The sequence below is a fragment of the Schistocerca piceifrons genome, chromosome 2 (genome assembly GCF_021461385.2).
Source record: "Schistocerca piceifrons isolate TAMUIC-IGC-003096 chromosome 2, iqSchPice1.1, whole genome shotgun sequence".
NCBI classification, from domain to species: Eukaryota; Metazoa; Arthropoda; class Insecta; order Orthoptera; family Acrididae; genus Schistocerca; species Schistocerca piceifrons.
In genome coordinates, this window is record NC_060139.1 from 976364083 (window position 1) to 976384857 (window position 20775).

Genomic DNA, 20775 nt, shown 5'->3' on the forward strand with positions numbered 1-20775 from the left:
AGACAGAAAAGTCTGTCGTAATCGGTTGTTTCAAATAAAGAAATATTTATGCGGTCTTGGCTTTGGAATATTTTTAGCAAGTAAAACAGATCGCTGCTTCTGTCTTCTGAAAATGAGAAAATTCAGTAATTTCTCCGGCTTTAGTTTTTCGGTTTTATATAAAATTTACAAGCCTCTTAATTTCCATTTAGCGATGTTCCGGTATCGTGCATGGGCTATATTTGTAATTCAAAGGTAATTTTGGGCATGCAGCTCTGACGTTTGTCCTATCAGTCATTTACGTGCTCACAGAGCACAACAGGCGAAGATTGTGCCACGAAAGGCCGAGAGTGTGTGCGCACCGCTTCGTCTTTTTATCTGCGGCGGTCGTCATAAAGTCTACTCTGCCCATCGAATATGGCTGTGGGAACATTCTGCGAAATCCTTCTCGGGCTGTCCTGCAGTGTAGTGTGGTGTGGCTGTTTGAGGAACGACGCACCGTAACGAGATAGGCGCCACGATGGCAGATAGGGGAAGTGGGGTGAGGGGAGGGGAGGCAAAGTGTCGTGGAGTGGGGGGGGGGGGGGGGGAGGCGCTTCGCCCGGCCGTCGCCTCTGACGCCGCGTGTGCAGATCGCCGGCAGACCCTCTGCGACGCCGACGTCGAAACGCACGGCGCTACGGTCGCGATCCGTCAACTGTTGCTTCTGATTCACCCGCCGCTCTCAGTAAGTCGCTGGACGTCGCTCGCAAGCTACCTACTGCCTTAGCTTTGTCGCCGCTTTGCGCCTGTAATTGTAGCCATCGAACTTGTTTCATACGTAACGAACCTTGGCCATACTACCAGCAGTGCGAGCGCAACGCTTCTGAACGAACTCACCCTGAGTCTAAATCAGGAACGTCGCGTTCACTATTTTTGCACAAATGGGAATTCTAAAATAATTAATTTGTACTAGTACTCCCTGGCGGCCTCCACTTGCTCATGGTCTGTCCAAAGAAAATGACAGTAGTACGTTTTCCTGTGTCGGCCGTAATACAGCAATGCTCATCGGCACTTTAACATAGATCAGTGTACAGCAAAATTCAAATGTATCCCACTTACCGCCTATACTTGCGAAACTGTATCTTTAATAATGAACTTTTAGTACGACGCACTTTACGAGTGCTGTATTGATCGTTAGATAAGTGGCGAATGACTCTTTACCACTAACTTGCTTCATAAATTATAGTCTAGTGCCAATGGCCAGTTACAAAAATACCCATCCAGTAGGACTGTTTCCTTAAAAATTTTCTGATGATGAACCCAAAATTTGCCCTATTGCGCTAAAAGTATGTTATCTTTTACCTGCGGGTACTTGAGAACTATGTGACTATGCAGCCTGCTTCACAAGTCAATATCGTCCACTAAATGCATTATTTATACTCCAGATATTTTAGAAGAACTCTTTATCTGAACGGCAAAATTGTACATTTCAGAAGGCATGTATACTAGAATTTGAGATGGGATTAGATCCAGCATTAATAATTTGTTCATCGGAGAAAATTAAAACGGGTTAGAGGGTTTTCTTCATTTTTGCAATACGTAAATATCTGAAAATGAATGTCATTTCGTCACACTGCGCTGTGCCACGTTGTTAAGTACGGAACAACAGCTGCTTCATATCCTCCCTGAAGTCCTTTATCCATGCCACATGTCACAGATAGTATCGGTTCGAGACATCTGTTTCTGTACATAAATACTACCTGTGAAACGGTCTCGATCATAAACATATGTGGAAGTTGTGTGTTACTCCATCTGAAACGAAGGAAGTTACAGCAACGCAGTGAGTTTTAAATGTATAACTGATCATAAACAGTAGAGTTTGCATTCGTTCTAGATGCAATCCACTCGGAACGGATCGGCGGAACTATACACGCTTCAATTTTTGTAAGACTTTCGGTGTTTCGAAAGGTTCCGAATTTGCAAACCATCTGGAAGTAAGGCAACAGCTGTTTCGCGCGCCACATCACGCCTGAGATGGACGAAGCAAGGACAAACAGCAGATCGATCGGGTAGATGTGTTCTCGGCGTCGTCGACCCGCTCTCGTCACTGACGCGCCGTTCGTGTTCGTTAAAGTGATGGACGCTGCGAGAGGGACGTGCCCAATTCTAGGTGCGAGCAACAACAGAACCGCGCTCCCGCTATAGATGTTTTCTGAAATATCTCGAGGTGTAACTAGTAACGATCTCCAGTCTAGCAATATGAGTGTGAAAGGCGAAGTTCAAGGGGAAGTTCAGAGTTACACACACACTATATATATATATATATATATATATATATATATATATAGAGAGAGAGAGAGAGAGAGAGAGAGAAAGAGAGAGAGAGAGAGAGAGAGAGCGAGAGAGGGAGAGAGAGAGAGTGTGTTTAACTCTGAACTAAGTTCAGAGTTACACACACACAATATCAAAAAGTCAGTATAAATCTGAAAACTGAATAAATCACGGAATAATGTCGATAGAGAGGTACAAATTGACACACATGCTTGGAATGTCATGGGGTTTTATTAGAACCAAAAATATACAAACGTTCAAAAACGTCCGACAGATGGCGCTTCATCTGATCAGAATAGCAATAATTAGCATAACAAAGTAAGACAAATCAAAGACGATGTTCTTTACAGGAAATGCTCAATATGTCCACCATCATTCCTCAACAATAGCTGTAGTCGAGGAATAATGTTGTGAACAGCACTGTAAAGCATGTCCGGAGTTATGGTGAGGCATTGGCGTCGGATGTTTTCTTTCAGCATCCCTAGAGATGACGGTCGATCACGATACACTTGCGACGTCAGGTAACCCCAAAGCCAATAATCGCACGGACTGAGGTCTGGGGACCTGGGAGGCCAGGCATGACGAAAGTGGCGGCTGAGCACATGATCATCACCAAACGACGAGCGCAAGAGATCTTTCACGCGTCTAGCAATATAGGGTGGAGCGTCATCCTGCATAAACATCGTACGTTCCAGCAGGTGTTTATCAGCCGGTCTCGGGATGATGCGGTCCTGTAACATATCGGCGTACCTCTCACGCGTCACGGTAGCAGTTTTGCTGTCCAGCGTCACCTGTCAGACATTTTGTGAATTTTTTTTCTTTTTTTTATTTTTGCTCTAATAAAACCCCATGGCATTCCAAGCATATGTGTCAACTTTTACCTCTCTATCTACATTATTCCGTAGTTTATTAAGTTTTCAAATTTATACTGACTTTTTGATCACCCTGTATATAGTGTGTGTGTGTGTGTGTGTGTGTGTGTGTGTAACTCTGAACTTCACCTTGAGCTACATCTGATTTTCTCCATTTTTTCCATATGGCGACTATTCAGACCTCGTCCATACAGAATTCATATATCTGTTTTCGAATTCTGTTTGGACGAGGTCTGAATAGTCGCCATATGGGAAAAAATGGAGAAAATCAGATACAGGGTCATGAATCTATTAAGAGGCGCGGAGGAGGTATTTTCTCTTTCTCCTTCTTCTTCTTCTTCTTCTGCTGCTGCTGCTGCTTTTCCGGACTCACTGGACCACTTCAGTCAAAGATTTTCCGTTCATCTTCCAAAAATTTTCTTTCTGAACTGTCCAGTACCTTTTCATTCGTTCCGGTCTAGTTTGTTTATTTTTGTGTTAAGTCTTATATTTATGTTCTTGAGTTTCTTTAAATTTCTATTTTGTTTTGCAAATCGTCCAGAGCTAATTGTAGCTCTTTCATATCCTCCCTGTTATTCATTAACCCTCCTACATGTCACCTAATGACAAATGTTTCTCTATATTTTTTCTTGCTAATCTATTTTCTGGTTTTCTCATAATGTGCCAAAAAAGAAGAAGGAAAGAAAAAAAAGAGATCCTTTTCTTCATAACATCTGTAATAGGTTGGGTTGTTTGGGGGAGGAGACCAAACAGCGAGGTCATCGGTCTCATCGGATTAGGGAAAGACGGGGAAGGAAGCCGGCCGTGCCATTTCAAAGGAACCTAGGGCGATTTAGGGAAATCACGGAAAACATAAATCAGGATGGTCGGAGGCGAGATTGAACCGTCGTCCTCCCGAATGCGGGTCCAGTGTGCTAGCCACTGCGCCATCTCTATCGGTCATGTATAATAGGATCTACTTCTTTGAATACCACTTCATTTGGCACTATCCGCCATTGTTCATCTTTTTGATATTTCTTATTTATGCGTGTTATAGCGGACGCTCACCATTACTGAATAGAGCCGAAATAGTGTTTGCAATCTTTTCTCTGCCGCTTTATCGTACAGCCCTTATTGAGCTGCAGAGGGCCGCTCCAACACCCTGGTGGGATGATTTCGGAGACATTTCCCAAACAACGATAACATGACTGCAATGTACACTGAGGATCAAAAGTCATGGTTGGTTGGTTATTGGGATGTTTAAGGGGGACTAAACAGCTAAGGTCATCAATCCCCCATCAAAAGTCATGGGATAGTGATATGCACATAGACTGATGGCGGTGGTATCGCATACAAAAGGTATAAAAGGGCAGTGCATTGGAGAAGCTGTTATTTGCATTCAGGTTATTCATGTGAAAAGATTTCCGAAATGATAGCGGCCGCACCACGGTTATTAACAGACTTTGAACGCAGAATGGTACTTGGAGCTAGACGCATGGCATATTCCATTTCGGAAATCGTTAGGGAATTAAATATTCCGAGATCCACAGTGTCAAGAGTCTACATCTACATCTACATCTACATTTATACTCCGCAAGATACCCAACGGTGTGTGGCGGAGGGCACTTTACGTGGCCACTGTCATTACCTCCCTTTCCTGTTCCAGTCGCGTATGGTTCGCGAGAAGAACGACTGTCTGAAAGCCTTCTTGCGCGCTCGAATCTCTCTAATTTTACATTCGTGATCTCCTCGGGAGGTATAAGTAGGGGGAAGCAATATATTCGATACCTCATCCAGAAACGCACCCTCTCGAAACCTGACGAGCAAGCTACACCGCGATGCAGAGCGCCTCTCTTGCAGAGTCTGCCACTTGAGTTTGTTAAACATGTCCGTAACACTATCACGGTTACCAAATAACCCGGTGACGAAACGCGCCGCTCTTCTTTGGATCTTCTCCATCTCCTCCGTCAACCCGATCTGGTACGGATCCCACACTGATGAGCAATACTCAAGTATAGGTCGAACGAGTGTTTTGTAAGCCACCTCCTTTGTTGACGGACTACATTTTCTAAGGACTCTCCCAATGAATCTCAATCTGGTACCCGCCTTACCAACAATTAATTTTATATGATCATTCCACTTCAAATCGTTCCGCACGCATACTCCCAGATATTTTACAGAAGTAACTGCTACCAGTGTTTGTACCGCTATCATATACTCATACAATAAAGGATCCTTCTTTCTATGTATTTGCAATACATTACATTTGTCTATGTTAAGGGTCAGTTGCCACTCCCTGCACCAAGTGCCTATCCGCTGCAGATCTTCCTGCATTTCGCTTCAATTTTCTAATGCTGCAACTTCTCTGTATACTACAGCATCATCCGCGAAAAGCCGCATGGAACTTCCGACACTATCTACTAGGTCATTTACATATATTGTGAAAAGCAATGGTCCCATAACACTCCCCTGTGGCACGCCAGAGGTTACTTTAACGTCTGTAGACGTCTCTCCATTGATAACAACATGCTGTGTTCTGTTTGCTAAAAACTCTTCAATCCAGCCACACAGCTGGTCTGATATTCCGTAGGCTCTTACTTTGTTTATCAGGCAACAGTGCAGAACTGTATCGAACGCCTTCCGGAAGTCAAGAAAAATAGCATCTACCTGGGAGCCTGTATCTAATATTTTCTGGGTCTCATGAACAAATAAAGCGAGTTGGGTCTCACACGATCGCTGTTTCCGGAATCCATGTTGATTCCTACATAGTAGATTTTGGTTTTCCAAAAACGACATGATACTCGAGCAAAAAACATGTTCTAAAATTCTACAACAGATCGACGTCAGAGATATAAGTCTGCAGTTTTGCGCATCTGATCGACGACCCTTCTTGAAGACTGGGACTACCTGTGCTCTTTTCCAATCATTTGGAACCTTCCGTTCCTCTAGGGACTTGCGGTACACGGCTGTTAGAAGGGGGGCAAGTTCTTTCGCGTACTCTGTGTAGAATCGAAATGGTATCCCGTCAGGTCCAGTGGACTTTCCTCTGTTGAGTGATTCCAGTTGCTTTTCTATTCCTTGGACACTTATTTCGATGTCAGCCATTTTTTCGTTTGTGCGAGGATCTAGAGAAGTAACTGCAGTGTTGTCTCTCTCTGTGAAACAGCTTTGGAAAAAGGTGTTTAGTATTTCAGCTTTACGCGTGTCATCCTCTGTTTCAATGCCTTCATCATCCCGGAGTGTCTGGATATGCTGTTTCGAGCCACTTACTGATTTAACGTAAGACCAGAACTTCCTAGGATTTTCTGTCAAGTCGGTACATAGAATTTTACTTTCGAATTCACTGAACGCTTCACGCATAGCCCCCTTTACGCTAACTTTGACATCGTTTAGCTTCTGTTTGTCTGAGAGGTTTTGGCTGCGTTTACACTTGGAATGAAGCTCTCTTTGCTTTCGCAGTAGTTTCCTAACTTTGTTGTTGTACCACGGTGGGTTTTCCCGTCCCTCGCAGTTTTACTCGGCACGTACCTGTCTAAAACGCATTTTACGATTGCCTTGAACTTTTTCCATAAACACTCAACATTGTCAGTATCGGAACAGAAATTTTCGTTTTGATCTGTTAGGTAGTCTGAAATCTGCCTTCTATTACTCTTGCTAAACAGATAAACCTTCCTCCCTTTTTTTATATTCCTATTAACTTCCATATTGCGCTGAGAATACCAAATTTCGGGCGTTACCTGTACCTCTCACCAGGAACAACGAAATGGCACACGGCCTTCACTTAACGGGCGAGAGTAGCGCCGTTTCCGTATAAATGTCAGTGCTAACAGACAAGCAACACTGTGTGAAATAGCCGCAGAAATCAATGTGGGATGTACGACGAACGTATTCGTTAGGACAGTGCGGCGAAATTTGACGTTAGTGGGCTTCGGCAATAGACGTCCGAAACGCGTGCCTTCGCAAAGAAAACGACATCGCATGCAGCAGCTCTCCTGGGGTAGTTATCATAACGGTTTGACCCTAGACGATTGCAAAACCGTGACCTGGTCAGGTGAGTCTCGATTTCATTGGGAGAGAGCTGTTGGTAGGTTTCGAGTGTGGTACAGACCCCACGAAGCCATGGACCCAAGATGTAACAAGGCACTGTGCAAGCTGGCGGTGGCTCTATAATGATGTGCGTCGTGTTTACGTGGAATAGACTGGGTCCTCTGGTTCAGCTAAACCGATCATTGACTGAAAATACACTACTGGCAATTAAAATTGCCACACCAACAATAAATGCAGATGAAACGGGTATTCATTGGATAAATATATTATACTAGAACTGACATGTGATTACATTTTCACGCAGTTTGGGTGCATAGATCCTGAGAAATCAGTACCCACAACAACCACCTCTGGCCATAATAACGGCCTTGATAGGCCTGGGCATCGAGTCAAACAGAGCTTGGATGGCGTGTACAGGTACAGCTGCCCATGCAGCTTCAACATGATACCACAGTTCATCAAGAGTAGTGACTGGCGTCTTGTGACGAGCCATTAGTGGGCCACCATTGACCAGACGTGCTGAATTGGTGAGGGATCTGGAGAACGTGCTGGCCAGGGCAGCAGTCGAACATTTTCTGTATCCAGAAAGGACCGTACAGGACCTGCAACATGCGGTCGTGCATTATCCTACTGAAATGTAGGGTTTCGGTGGGATCGAATGAAGGGTAGAGCCACGGGTCGTCACACGTCTGAAATGTAACGTCCGCTGTTCAAAGTGCCGTCGATGCGAACAAGAGGTGACCGAGACGTGTAACCAATGGCACCCCATACCATCACGCCGGGTGACACGCCAGAATGGCGATGACGAATACACGCTTCCAATGTGCGTTCACCGTGACGTCGCCAAACACGGATGCGACCATCATGATGCCGTATACAGAACCTGGATTCATCCGAAAAAATGACGTTTTGCCTTTCGTGCACCCAGGTTGGTCGTTGAGTACACCATCGCAGGCGCTCCTGTCTGTGATGCAGCGTCAAGGGTAACCGCAGGCATGGTCTCCGAGCTGATAGTCCATGCTGCTGCAAACGTCATCGAACTGTTCGTGCAGATGGTTGTTGTCTTGCAAACGTTCCCATTTGTTGACTCAGGGATCGAGACGCGGCTGCACGATCCTTTACAGCCATGCGGATAAGATGCCTGTCATTTCGACTGCTAGTGATACGAGGCCGCCGGGATCCAGCACGGCGTTCCCTATTACCCTCCTGAACCCACCGATTCCATATTCTGCTAACAGTCATTGGATCTCGACCAACGCGAGCAGCAATGTCGCGATACGACAAACAGCAATCGCGATACGCTACAATTCGACCTATATCAAAGTCGGAAACGTGATGGTACGCATTTATCCCCCTTACACGAGGCATCATAACAACGTTTCACCAGGCAACGCCGGTCAACTGCTGTTTGTGTATGAGAAATCGGTTGGAAACTTTCCTCATGTCAGCACGTTGTAGGTGTCGCCACTGGCGCCAACCTTGTGTGAATGCTCTGAAAAGCTGATCATTTGCATATCGCAGCATCTTCTTCCTGTCTGTTAAATTTCGCGTCTGTAGCACGTCATCTTCGTGGTGTAGCAATTTCAATGGCCAGTAGTGTAGCTATGTTCGGCTACTTGGAGACCATTTGCAGCCATTCATGGACTTCGTGTTTTCAAACAAGGATGTCCTGTCACTGAGCCACAGTTGTTCCCGATTGGTTTGAAGAACATTCTGGACAGTTCGAGTGAATCATTTGGCGACCCAGATCGCCCAACGTCAATCCCATCAAACATCTGTGGTACATAATCGAGAGGTCAGTTCGCGCACAAAATCCTGCAGCGGCAATACTGTGGCTTTTATAGACGGCTTTAGAGGTATCAGGGCTCAATATTTCTGCAGTGGACTTCTGAGTACGCTTTGAGTCCATGCCACGTCGAGCTGTTGCAGTATGCCTGGCAAAAGGAGGTCCGACACGATATTATGAGGTATCCTACGACATCTGCCAGGTCCTTGTACAAGGGCACGCAGTCCCGCGACTGCACAACGTAGTCACAAAAGTAGTTTACTGCTTGCCTGTGGAGAAAAGAAAAACTGTGACTCCTTCCTGAGTCTACGCTCGGTTTCACAAGGCAGAACTACTGCAGTAGATAGGGAAGAACGTAGCCATACAGTTGATGTGTACATCTATACGTCATCTGTGACCCCAAAACATCGAGTGTGAAATTTCAAAGTCGAAAAAAGTGTCTTCTTCAGAAATCGAGAGCTTTTCAAAGCTTATGGGACGCAACGCGGCGCGATATGCACTCGTAGAAGTACGAATCCTGCTGTCCAGTACCAGTGGCAGGACAGTGATGTGGAGACGCGAGCCGCCTTGGTTCAGTCCTAAGCTGTCAAAAGTCAGTTATACCGATCAATTACAGAGTACAAGGAAGGCTTCGCATATGCATCTAGTCGAATGCAGTTCTTGGGCTACGCTCTACCCAAACAACACAAAAAATTAGCTTTCCAAACACATTTTGTCCCACTTTAGTAATGCCAGTCAACATTCAAAAGGTAGGGGGTATGAAACCAATGCAATAAGTGAGTTAAAATGCTCAGATGTGTGATATTATATGAAAACAAAATGTTATAGATTGCAACCAGACTTGAATAAGCGTTTTTTTAATGTTCATTTCTTATTTCTCGTCTTTGACGTGCATTAATATAGTAATTTTGATTGGCTTTTTATTGATACACAACAAGGATCTTCTTAGTCATTCTTTTCTTTTTCTATTCCGTATTTATAATTTTTACTGTCAATGTAACGTTATTAGTATACGAATGATAATATTTGTTGTGCAAAACTCGTTGGGTACCCTACATTTAAACAAAAAAAGGGTGTTATTTCAGAATCAGAAAGGTGGCATTCATACTTCGCACTAGTGAATCGGGCAGTATTTAGCAGTTGCTATATATGTATGAGAATTGGATATATGTCCTAATCTCGTCCTGCCCCTTCTCTCTCCATCTTTTCCTCCCCCCTCTCTTTATCCTTCTCCTCCTTACCCTTCTTTATGTCCATTCCTCCTCCCCCCCTTTCAATCCCCTTTGCACCCCCTCCCCCCGCCCTCTCAGACCTTGAACGTTTTTTTATTGTTATTGCAAATTTAGGTTCAGTAGTAATATTCTAACCATAAGCCCGAAATATAAGTTTCCTGTTTTCTGTGAAAGCTGTTCGCGAGAAAGAAAGCAAATCAGCACATTTCCTGTATATAATTTTTGTAGAGCAATGAAATTTCGGAACTACATTTGCCTAAGTGATTAACAGTGCAAGATCACAGGTTAATGTAATAGCAAATGTTCCGGCCGCTGTGGCCGAGCGGTTCTAGGTGCTTCAGTCCGGCACGGCGCTATTGCTACGGTCGCAGGTTCGAATCCTGCCTCGGGCATGGATGTGTGTGATGTCCTTAGGTTAGTTAGGTTTAAGTAGTTCTAAGTTCTAGGGGACTGATGACCTCAGATGTTAAGTTCCATAGTGCTCCGAGCCATTTGAACCATTTTGAATAGCAAACGTGAAATGTTGGTACATTAATAACCACTGTAACTGCCAGCATGTTGAATGGAAGCAAGCAAACGTGCATGCAACATGCCGGATGTCAGTTTGTAGGAGGGAGTTCCATGCCTGTTGCACTTGGTGAGTCACTACAGGGACGGTTAATGCTGGTTGTGGACGACGCTGGATTCAAATGTTTCAAATGGCTCTTAGCTCTATGGGGCTTAACATCTATGGTCATCAGTCCCCTAGAACTTAGAACTACTTAAACCTAACTAACCTAAGGGCATCACACAACACCCAGTCATCACGACGAGGCTGGAATTGTCGTCCGATGATGTCCCACATGTACTCGATTGGAGACATATCTGATGATCAAGCAGTCCAAAACAACAAGTCGACATTCCGTAGAGCATGTTGGGTTATAGCAGCTGTTTACAGGCGAGCGTTATCCTGATGGAAAAAACCCCTGGAATTCTGTTCATGAATGGCGGCACAACAGGTCAAATGATCAGATTGACGTACAGATTTGCAGTCAGGGTGCGTGGGATAACCACAAGGGTGCTCCTGCTGTCATACGAAAGCAGACCTCAGACTATAGCACCTGCTCTAGTTCCAGTGTGTCTAGCATGCAGTTAGGTTGGTTGCAGGCCCTCAACCGGCCTCCTTCTAACCAACGCACGGCCATCACTGGCACCGAAGCAGAGAAAGCTTTCATTAGAAAACACAACACCCAGCCTCCAACGAGCTCTCGCTTGACATCACTGAAGTCACAAAAGACGACGTTCTGGGGTGAGTGGAATACACGCTAAAGGGCGTCTGGCTCGGAGCTGTCCTTGAAGTTACCGTTTTGAAGCAATTCGTTGCGTCGTCTTCTGTGGTGCCAACTGCTGCTCAAATTGCTGCTGCAGATGCAGTACGATGCACAAGAGCCATACGCCGAACACGATGGACTTTCCTCTCGGTATTGCCACGTGGCCGTCCGGAACCCGGTCTTCTTGCGATCGTATATTCCCGTGACCACCGCTGCCAGTAATCATATACAGTGGCTACATTCCTGCCAAGTCCTTCTGCAATATCGCACTAGGAAATCCAGCGTCTCATAGCCCTCTTTCACGACCTCAGTCGTCTTTGTGGCCGTAAAGGCCTACTTGACTAACATCAACTCACAACATCCAATCTCAAAGGTAACTAACACTCACGACCGTTACAGCATCCATTTAAACACTGGCGCGAAATCTGAATAGACGTCATCTTTCAGGTGTAGAAACACGCCTACCAACTTTCGTTTATGTCACTCAGCTCCTTCTTGGTGTTGCGATTTTTTTCCGGTGGGGCAAATAAAAGTGGTTCGGACGAGTGGATACGACTTGGTGTCAATGTATGCGTATAACCACTCCACCGCGACGCACACACCACGTGTCCGCCCGCCAGGTGAGCCACAGCGTTTCAAAGCGCAGTGCGGGCTGTGTCAGTGAGAGTGGAGCAGTGCAAAGGGGATGGTGGTACACTCAAGTGGAGCATCGGGTGTTCGTCTACGCAGCTCGTGGGCTAGGGGCTAGCGTTGCTGCCTCTGGATCACGGGCTCTCGGGTCCGATTCCCGGCCGGGTCGGGGATTTTCTCTGCCCGGTGACTGGGTGTTTGTGTTGTCCTCACAATTTCATCATCATCATTTGTGAGAGTGACTAGATTGGATTGTGAAAAGAAAATGGACTGTGTAAAAATTGGGACTTTTGTACGGGCGCTGATGACCGCACAATTGAGCGCCCCACAAACCAATGATCATCATCATCATCGGTTGTTCGTTGTGGAAAGTTACATGACAACAAAGTTGTGGAAACGGTGTGGTCAATTGTTTTTTGAGAATTTTAATTGTCTTAAAGAGCCAGCCAAGAGTGCCTTGTATCACTTAACGCTTACTTCGATAATGGTATCGGACAGGACCTGTTTTGAACAGGCCAGTAAACATTGCGAAACCTGCCCGCACACCAGGAAATGTGACTGCACTTCACTAGAAAATACTGCAGAGTCCTACCAAATCAACCCCTGGCCTGTCGGAAGAGACCGGCATATCACCTCGATTATGCGGATGAGTATTCTACCTCGACCTGGTGTCTGGTAGCTGCCCTAGCTGGCCACCCAGGTAACGTGGTCCGTCAGTGTGCGATTACTTTGTGTGGGGAACCTTCAAGTCTAAGGTGTATCGCAACAATCCTCATAGTCTGCAGAAACTGCAGCAGAATATTTCGGATGAGACTGCAGCAACTCCAGCAGTCCAGCTTCCACCTTCAGCAACTTGCTGACCAGGGCCCATCAGTGCCAATAGATGAATGATGGTCGCTTTCAGCATCTGCTATAGTCAGGTTAGTACTGCTGTGTTTCTTTCTAGCCTGGAGCTCTGTTCTCCGGGCCAATTTTATTTGCCCCACCTTATATATATATATATATCCTCGCAGTCAGTTTTAACAGTCAACCAATAGTGACCTCCTTTACTGCTTAAGAGAGACACTTGACATGTGTCCATATGAATGTTTTTTGGAGTACCATGTAAAAATTTGTAGTAAATCGTCAGGTACTTTTCGATCGTTTTAGTAAAAACGCTAAACAACGACTTATCTTTATATGGTAGTATAGATTAATAACACAGATGTACTTCACCTTTAGTCGTACTTACCTTTTAGGTAGCAAAGTACGTAAAGCTCTAAGTGGAAGCCTATCATGCATCTGAGACACAATACGGCGTGTGTATTTTCTGTCATTGTTACCTCCTGAGCCACGATGCATTCTCATAGCCACTGAATAATTTATAGAAAAAAATGGCAGTTTCAAAATGTTGCCTCGTTTTGGATAAATTTGTATGGATGTAAGACACTGGCAACTAGCTCTTAATGTAGAGAGACGTACAGTTTTTCACTTCAAGAACAACACTGGAATCTGGCAAGTTAGACAAAAAATTGGGAGTAACAGCGAGTGTGTGTGTGTGTGTGTGGGGGGGGGGGGGGGTGTAAGAGAGGGAATGATCGCATCGACTCCATTTCCAGTTCAAGCAACTGACAGGCATCTCTATGTATTAATGGGATACTGATAATCTGCAACTTTTCAGCGAGAAAAATTACTCACAGAACACTTATACGGTGTATACATACTGCTCAGCTGTGTGAGCCCGTATCATGTCGGGCTAATAATCGCGTATACGAAAGATGAGGGTAACACGACATATGCTTATTTGTTTTCTTGTAGAGTTTTACATCAAGGCTCGAAAATCTAAACTGGCAGGCAGTCCAATAGATACGCCAGACATCTCGAAGAAGCCTGCTCAGAAAATTTCAAGAACCTGCGAATATTTTTCAGCCTCTTATGAATCGCTACCTTAGATAACTGGACATACACACATATAAACTGTCTTTTCTGCCACGTTCCCGCGGTAAATGCCATACGTAGAAAACTAAATACACCATAAAATAGAAAAGTTTCCTCTGCCATGCACTCATAGTGGTATGTATAGATGTATCAGTCTCAAAAGAGGAATTATGGCGACTAAGATTTCATTTTGATTTTATTTTTCTGGGTGGCCGTTCAAGTGAATTATAGAACAACGAGAGAAATTAATGCAGGTGCAGATCATCTACCCTTGTGCGTTTCCCGATGTAGAAAAACGAAACAGTTCATATCCATGGCAGCTACAGAAATTCCCATGCTACGTCAAGAGGTGCATTAAGGTATCTGTTGGTGCAACGACTTCTTACGACAGCATCGTAGTTCAGGTGTTTTTTTCGTACTAGCTGAACTTGCATTTCTTGGACTCGCTATAAAAACAGCAAAAAGCATTGATTGTGAGGGAGTTGTCACGACGTCAAAAACTCGCAGTCGACGTCCACCATGTTAGTAATCTCAAACAGTAGCTTGTGGACAAAGCGTTTTGATAAAAAATGCCAGTTTGTATCATTACATGTGTACTAGTCGTCCAGATTATAGTCTAAAATTTAAAGAAATCAAATTTCATTCGTAACTGTGCTCACTCAAGCGCTATTTTCTTTCGCATACATGAATTTTAGTCGCGCTGATTACTTTTACTGTGCCGGCCGCTGTGAACGAGCGCTTCTAGGCGCTTCAGTCCAGAACCGCGCTGCTGCTACGGTCGCAGGTTCGAATCCTGCCTCGGGCATGGATGTGTGTGATATCCTTAAGTTAGTTAGGTTTAAGTAGTTGTAAGTCTAGAGGACTGACCTCAGATGTTAAGTCCCATAGTGCTTTTTTACTTTTACTGTAATGGTTATATTTCTATAATTAGATTTCGTATTTTCTATAAGTGTAACTCGAAGAGCACTCTGGTTGAACTCTGTGAAAAAGAAATATTTCGAACAGACCAGACATAGCAAAACATGTTCTCAGCATTTTTGGGAAGGGGACGTAGATGGAACACGAGTTTCGTTGTTCCACATCCGGAAAAATACCGGATTACGAAAACAGCCTTTTCACATCACATACATCGCTTCTTGTTTAGAAAAGCGTCCGAAAATGCCTTCGCGATACTGCGTTATTCACAAAGCACCTTAATATTTACTATTTTTTAAAAAAAGTGTTGCGTGGACACAACAGAAAACAAGAACAAGAAGCAATTGTAAAAACCGTCTGATAATTTTTAGCGCTTCTAATATGGCGACGCCCGCTTCAAAGCAAGTCTGTAGCACCACCTCGATGCAGTATCAGAGTTCACGATGGTGGAACTCTCCCTGGCAAGTCTGTACAGCTACAGTATCTGTCTCTGTCTACAGACAGAGAAATGCTAAAGAAAGCGCACTTAACTGTCAGGAAAGCAATGCGTGAAACCTTTAACGAATGTTGTAGCAGAGTCTTACCGAAAGACTTCTTGCGAAATCGAAAGAAATTCTGGTCATGTGTAAAGGCTGTTAGTGGCACCTAAATTAGTGAGCAGGCGCTCATGGATGACCCAAGACAAACTGAGAGTGGCAAATTAAAATAAAAAATGCTGAACTCCGTTTTCAAATGTTCCTTTAGATACGAAATTGCAGGAATACTTCCACTGTCTAAATCTCGTACTAATGAACAGATGAATAATATAGATAATAGTTTCAATGTCGTTGAGAAATCGCTAGAATTGAACAAAGGTCTAAGGACCAGAGGAATCCCTATCAGGTTATCCACAGAATTTGTGGTTGACATAGCCCCTGTTTCAACCACAATATATTATAGATTCCTCGATGATGATTAGTGTTTTAGGGCGCACAACAACGAGGTTATCAGCGCCCGTAGATTCCTCGAACAAAAACTCTGTCCAATATGTGAACACCTGTTTCACCCATAATGTATCGCAGGTCTTTCGAACAAAAACTCGTCCAATACATGGAAGAAAACACAGGTCCCAACCGACTACAGGAAGAGTAGTAGAAGTGACCCACAAAACCAATATCTTTGAGATGAAATGTATTCGCAGTTGCGAATATCAACAACCATCAGCTGGATAGTGGGAATGACGACAGTGAAAATTTGCGCCAAAACTGGACTAAAACTTTTCCCGTTTATCGTGAGCGGACGCCTTACAATTAGGCTATCTGAGCGCAACCCACGGCCACACATCAACTTTCGTTTGACGTCAAACATGTGTCTACAACCAGTGCCCGTGTACGGGAATATACGTAATGGATGTACGAGCGCAGGCTGTATACACGTGGTTGACGACATATGGAAGTTAGGATGTGACTGTTGATCGTGCGCGGATAATCTAATTGGATAATCTAATTGATGAGGCGGCCGCTTGCAATAAGCAGAAAATCTAGGATCGAGTCCCGGTCCGGCATAAATTTTCATTGCTCTCATTCCACTATGCAGTTGATAGTTGTTCATATTCGCAACTGCAAATACTGTATATTCCATAACGGCTGTAGTCGCTGCAGTGCTCTCCCTTCGGACATGCATGCGTGTCCGAAAGAACATTCCACCGCAATTCGGAATAATATGGGCACCGCAATCTCGTAAATGTCTTTGACATCCAACTAGAGCTCAAACGTAATGAGGAGTAAAGAACAGGCTCATCTCCCTCATTTCCAAAACATCTGTCATACGAAACCCAAATTGTACTTTTCTCACATGAGATCCTGAAAGCCTTGGGTCAACGTGCCTGCTAGATGGGATATTTCTTGACTTCCGAAAAGAATTTTACACTCCACCACAGCAAAGCTTATTAACAAAAGTACGGTGATATCGAGTATGAAACGAAATTTGTGACTGGCCTCAGGATTTTTTGGTGGATAGAATCATCGGCAGACGTAAAAATAACTTCATGCGTATACCAGGGAAGTGTATTGCGACCGTTATCGTTCATGTTACATATTAATGACCTGCCAGACAGTCTAATAGTAACCTCACACTTTTTTCTACTGTTGAAGTAATCTATAATAAAGTACTCCCTGAAAAAAAGACCACAAATACCCAGTCAGATCTTGAATTCAAAGCGGCATAAAAGCTAATAACGTGCTTTAAATTGTTTCGAGTTCAGGAAACAATAAATCATTGTATCCTACGACAACAATATCAGTGAGTCACAAGTGGGATAAATCAACTCGTACAAATAGTTGGGGAAACATTTGGGGGGGGGGGGGGGGATATGAAATGGAATGATGACATAGTGAAACTGCTGAGAGGATACCGCGAAAATGCGGTCAGTCTACAAATAAGACTGTATAAACGATCAGTAGTGGAATATTGCTCAAATGTGCAGGTCCCATACCGCACAGGACTACTAAATAAACAAATAAATGTCACATGGCACGACGACTTGGTACAAGAATTTCCATTGAACCCCATTTCGGCGACTTGGGTGTCCTGAAAACCAATGGTACCTGGTTTTCCCCGAACGGTCACCCATCCAAAGTACTGGTCAGGCCCAATATTGTTTCACATCGGTAAGCTGGCGGGAACCGGCGTTACCAACGTGGCAAGGCCATTGGTACAAGACTATTAAGGGATACTGAACGTATACAGAGAAGGGAAGCGCTCTCACGGAGATTCTAAACGACCTGAACCAGCAGACGTTTGAAGACAGAAACCAGTTACCCTGCGGAAGCCTACACAAAATAATCCAAGAGCTAGCATTGAGGAATCTGGTTATATACTACAACCCGCTACAGATCGCTACCGTAGTAGAATAGACTAATTACAGCGCACACAGAAGAATTTGAGTAAAGCTTTCTGCTCTCCGCACACGAATGGAATGGGAGGAAGCCGTGAGTGGCAATGTGGGAAGTACTTCCAGTGATTTGTACAGTATAGGTGTAGGTTAAGATTTAACAAAAAGTAGCACGCTCGCGCTCGCATGTGTTGGGGTGTGTTTAATTTCTATACTCGCTGTATTGTTTCGATACTCTGGTTTAAAATATGTTCTTCTGGTGTCCTCTTTGACTAGTAGATGCTTCCGTATGCGGTTATAACAAGAATTGTATTTTTTCATCACATTCAAGTGTCACACCCTATTAGCAGAACTATTAAAGACCTGAGAAGGGAGAAAGGAATAATTCCTTTGCCATCTCTGAATCCTGACAGGTGGATTCGAAGACGAATTATTTCTTCCTGAATCCGCCTGTCACTGCCAACTGTACGCTTGAGAAACATCACAAAGGGAGAGCTTTCCGGCATACAGAACTAAAATCAATTGTAACATCAGGCGCACTTCATGTAAGCGTAACGGGATCATTAACGTTTTCAGTATATGGGGTGAACATTAATGAAACCGAAAAACTGCCAGGGACGGGTAGAAGAAATGGGGGAAGAGAGGTCCTATGAGCATGAGTCCGAAAATTGACGGTGTGCGTGCAACGACAGCAAATCGTCCCGGAACTCAGAACAGATCTGCATCACATCCACGTCATAACAGATGTTCAAAGTGGCCTTCATGGGATGCAACGCACGCTTTCACACGACACATCATGGACTGCCGCACTTTTCGCATGTTCCGGTCTCTCTCCGAATCGTGTCACAGGCGTAGTGAACAGGCTGTTCAAGGGTCTGCACATCAGGAAATGGTGAAGCATATACAACGCTTTCCAGCTGCCCCCAGAGGTAAAAGTGCAGGGGCTTAAGTCCAGTGATCTAGCAGGCCATGCTACAGGGCCTCTGTATTCTATGCAACGCCCGGGGAATATGCTGAGGTGTCGGTGAACTGTAATGCGGAAGTAGGGTGGTGTTCCGTCATGCAGAAACCACGTAGCCTGTTGTATTCCCAAAGGCACATTCTCAAGAAGACCTGACAGAGCATTCCCAAAGAAGTCCGTCGAGGCGTTGTGGAATAATAACTGGTCCAAGTACATTACTGGCCATTAAAATTGCTACACCAAGAAGAAATGCAGATGATAAACGGGTATTCATTGCACAAATGTACTATACTAGAACTGACATGTGATTACATTTTCACGCAATTTGGGTGCATAGAACCTGAGAAATCAGTACCCAGAACAACCACCTCTGGCCGTAATAACGGCCTTGATACGCCTGGGCATTGAGTCAAACAGAACTTGGATGGCGTGTACAGGTACAGCTGCCCATGTAGCTTCAACACGATACCACAGTTCATCAAGAGTAGGGACTGGCGTATTGTGACGAGCCAGTTGCTCGGCCACCATTGACCAGACGTTTTCAGTTGGTGAGAGATCTGGAGAATGTGCTGGCCAGGGCAGCAGTCGAACATTTTATGTATCCAGAAAGGTCCGTACAGGACCTGCAACATGCAGTCGTGCATTATCCTGCTGAAATGTAGGGTTTCGCAGGGATCGAATGAAGGGTAGAGCCACGGGTCGTAACACATCTGAAATGTAACGTCCTCTGTTCAAAGTGCGGTCAATGCAAACAAGAGGTGACCGAGACGTATAACGAAACACGGATGTGACCAAAATGATGCTGTAAACAGAACCTGGATTCATCCGAAAAAAATGACGTTTTGCCATTCGTGCACCCAGGTTCATCGTTAAGTACACCATCGCAGGTGCTCTTGTATGTGATGCAGCATCAAGGGTAACCGCAGCCATGGTCTCCGAGCTGATAGTCCATGCTGCTGCAAACGTCGTCGAACTGTTCGTGCAGATGGTTGTTGTCTTGCAAACGTCCCCATCTGTTGACTCAGGGATCGAGACGTGGTTACACGATCTGTTACAACCATGCGGATAAGATGCCTGTCATCTCGACTGCTACTGATACGAGGCCGTTGGGATCCAGCACGGCGTTCCGTATTGCCCTCCTGAACCCACCGATTCGATATTCTGCTAACAGTCATTGGATTCCGACCAACGCGAGCAGCAATGTCGCGATACGATAAACAGCAATCGCGATAAGCTACAGTCCGACCTTTATCAAAGTCGGAAACCTGATGGTACACATTTCTCCTCCTTACACGAGGCATCACAACAACGTTTCACCAGGCAACGCCGGTCAACTGCTGTTTGTGTATGGGAAATCGGTTGGAAGCTTTCCTCATGTCAGCACGTTGTAGATGTCGCCACCGGCGCCAACCTTGGGTGAATGCTCTGAAAATCTAATCATTTGCATATCACAGCATCTTCTTCCTGTTGGTTAAATTTCGCGTCTGTAGCACGTCATCTTCGTGGTGTAGCAATTTTAATGGTCAGCATTGTATGTTGCGCCAAGAATTCCTGCCCACACACTGACGCTGAACCGAAGCCGATGAGACGTTTCAACTATTCCCAAGGATTGTCTGTAGCCCAAAGATGTCGATTATGCAGACTGATGATGCCAGTTCTGGTAAAGGTTGCTTCGTCGGTAAAGAGGGCTGATGACAGAAATCCCCTACTTGTGATGACCTGGTGCAAAACCAGCGACAAAATCTTTCTTATACAGGGAATTCCGCTGCTGATAGTGCTTGCACTCGTTGCAGGTGACTGGGATAGTAGTGGTTGACATGCAGAATACACATAATCGTACTTTGGCTTACAGCATGTTGGCGGGCCACTTGCCTGGAGGTTTGTACCAGGGTTCGTCTCAGTGTCCTGTAGAATCTGATCCTCTAAATCTGGTGTACGCACAGTTCGCCGCCTCTCTGCACG

The 20775-nt window shown here is 44.8% G+C and overlaps 1 protein-coding gene across 1 annotated transcript in view; it reads left to right on the top strand.

The window, feature by feature from the left end:
- The first annotated feature begins 605 nt into the window (after window positions 1–605).
- Window positions 606–20775, top strand: part of LOC124777122 (synaptotagmin-15-like) — a 252021-nt gene continuing 231851 nt past the window's right edge. Inside the window, exon 1 of the mRNA XM_047252408.1 lies at window positions 606–706. The gene's annotated coding sequence lies outside the window, so the exon portion shown is untranslated. The remainder of the gene's footprint in view (window positions 707–20775) is intronic.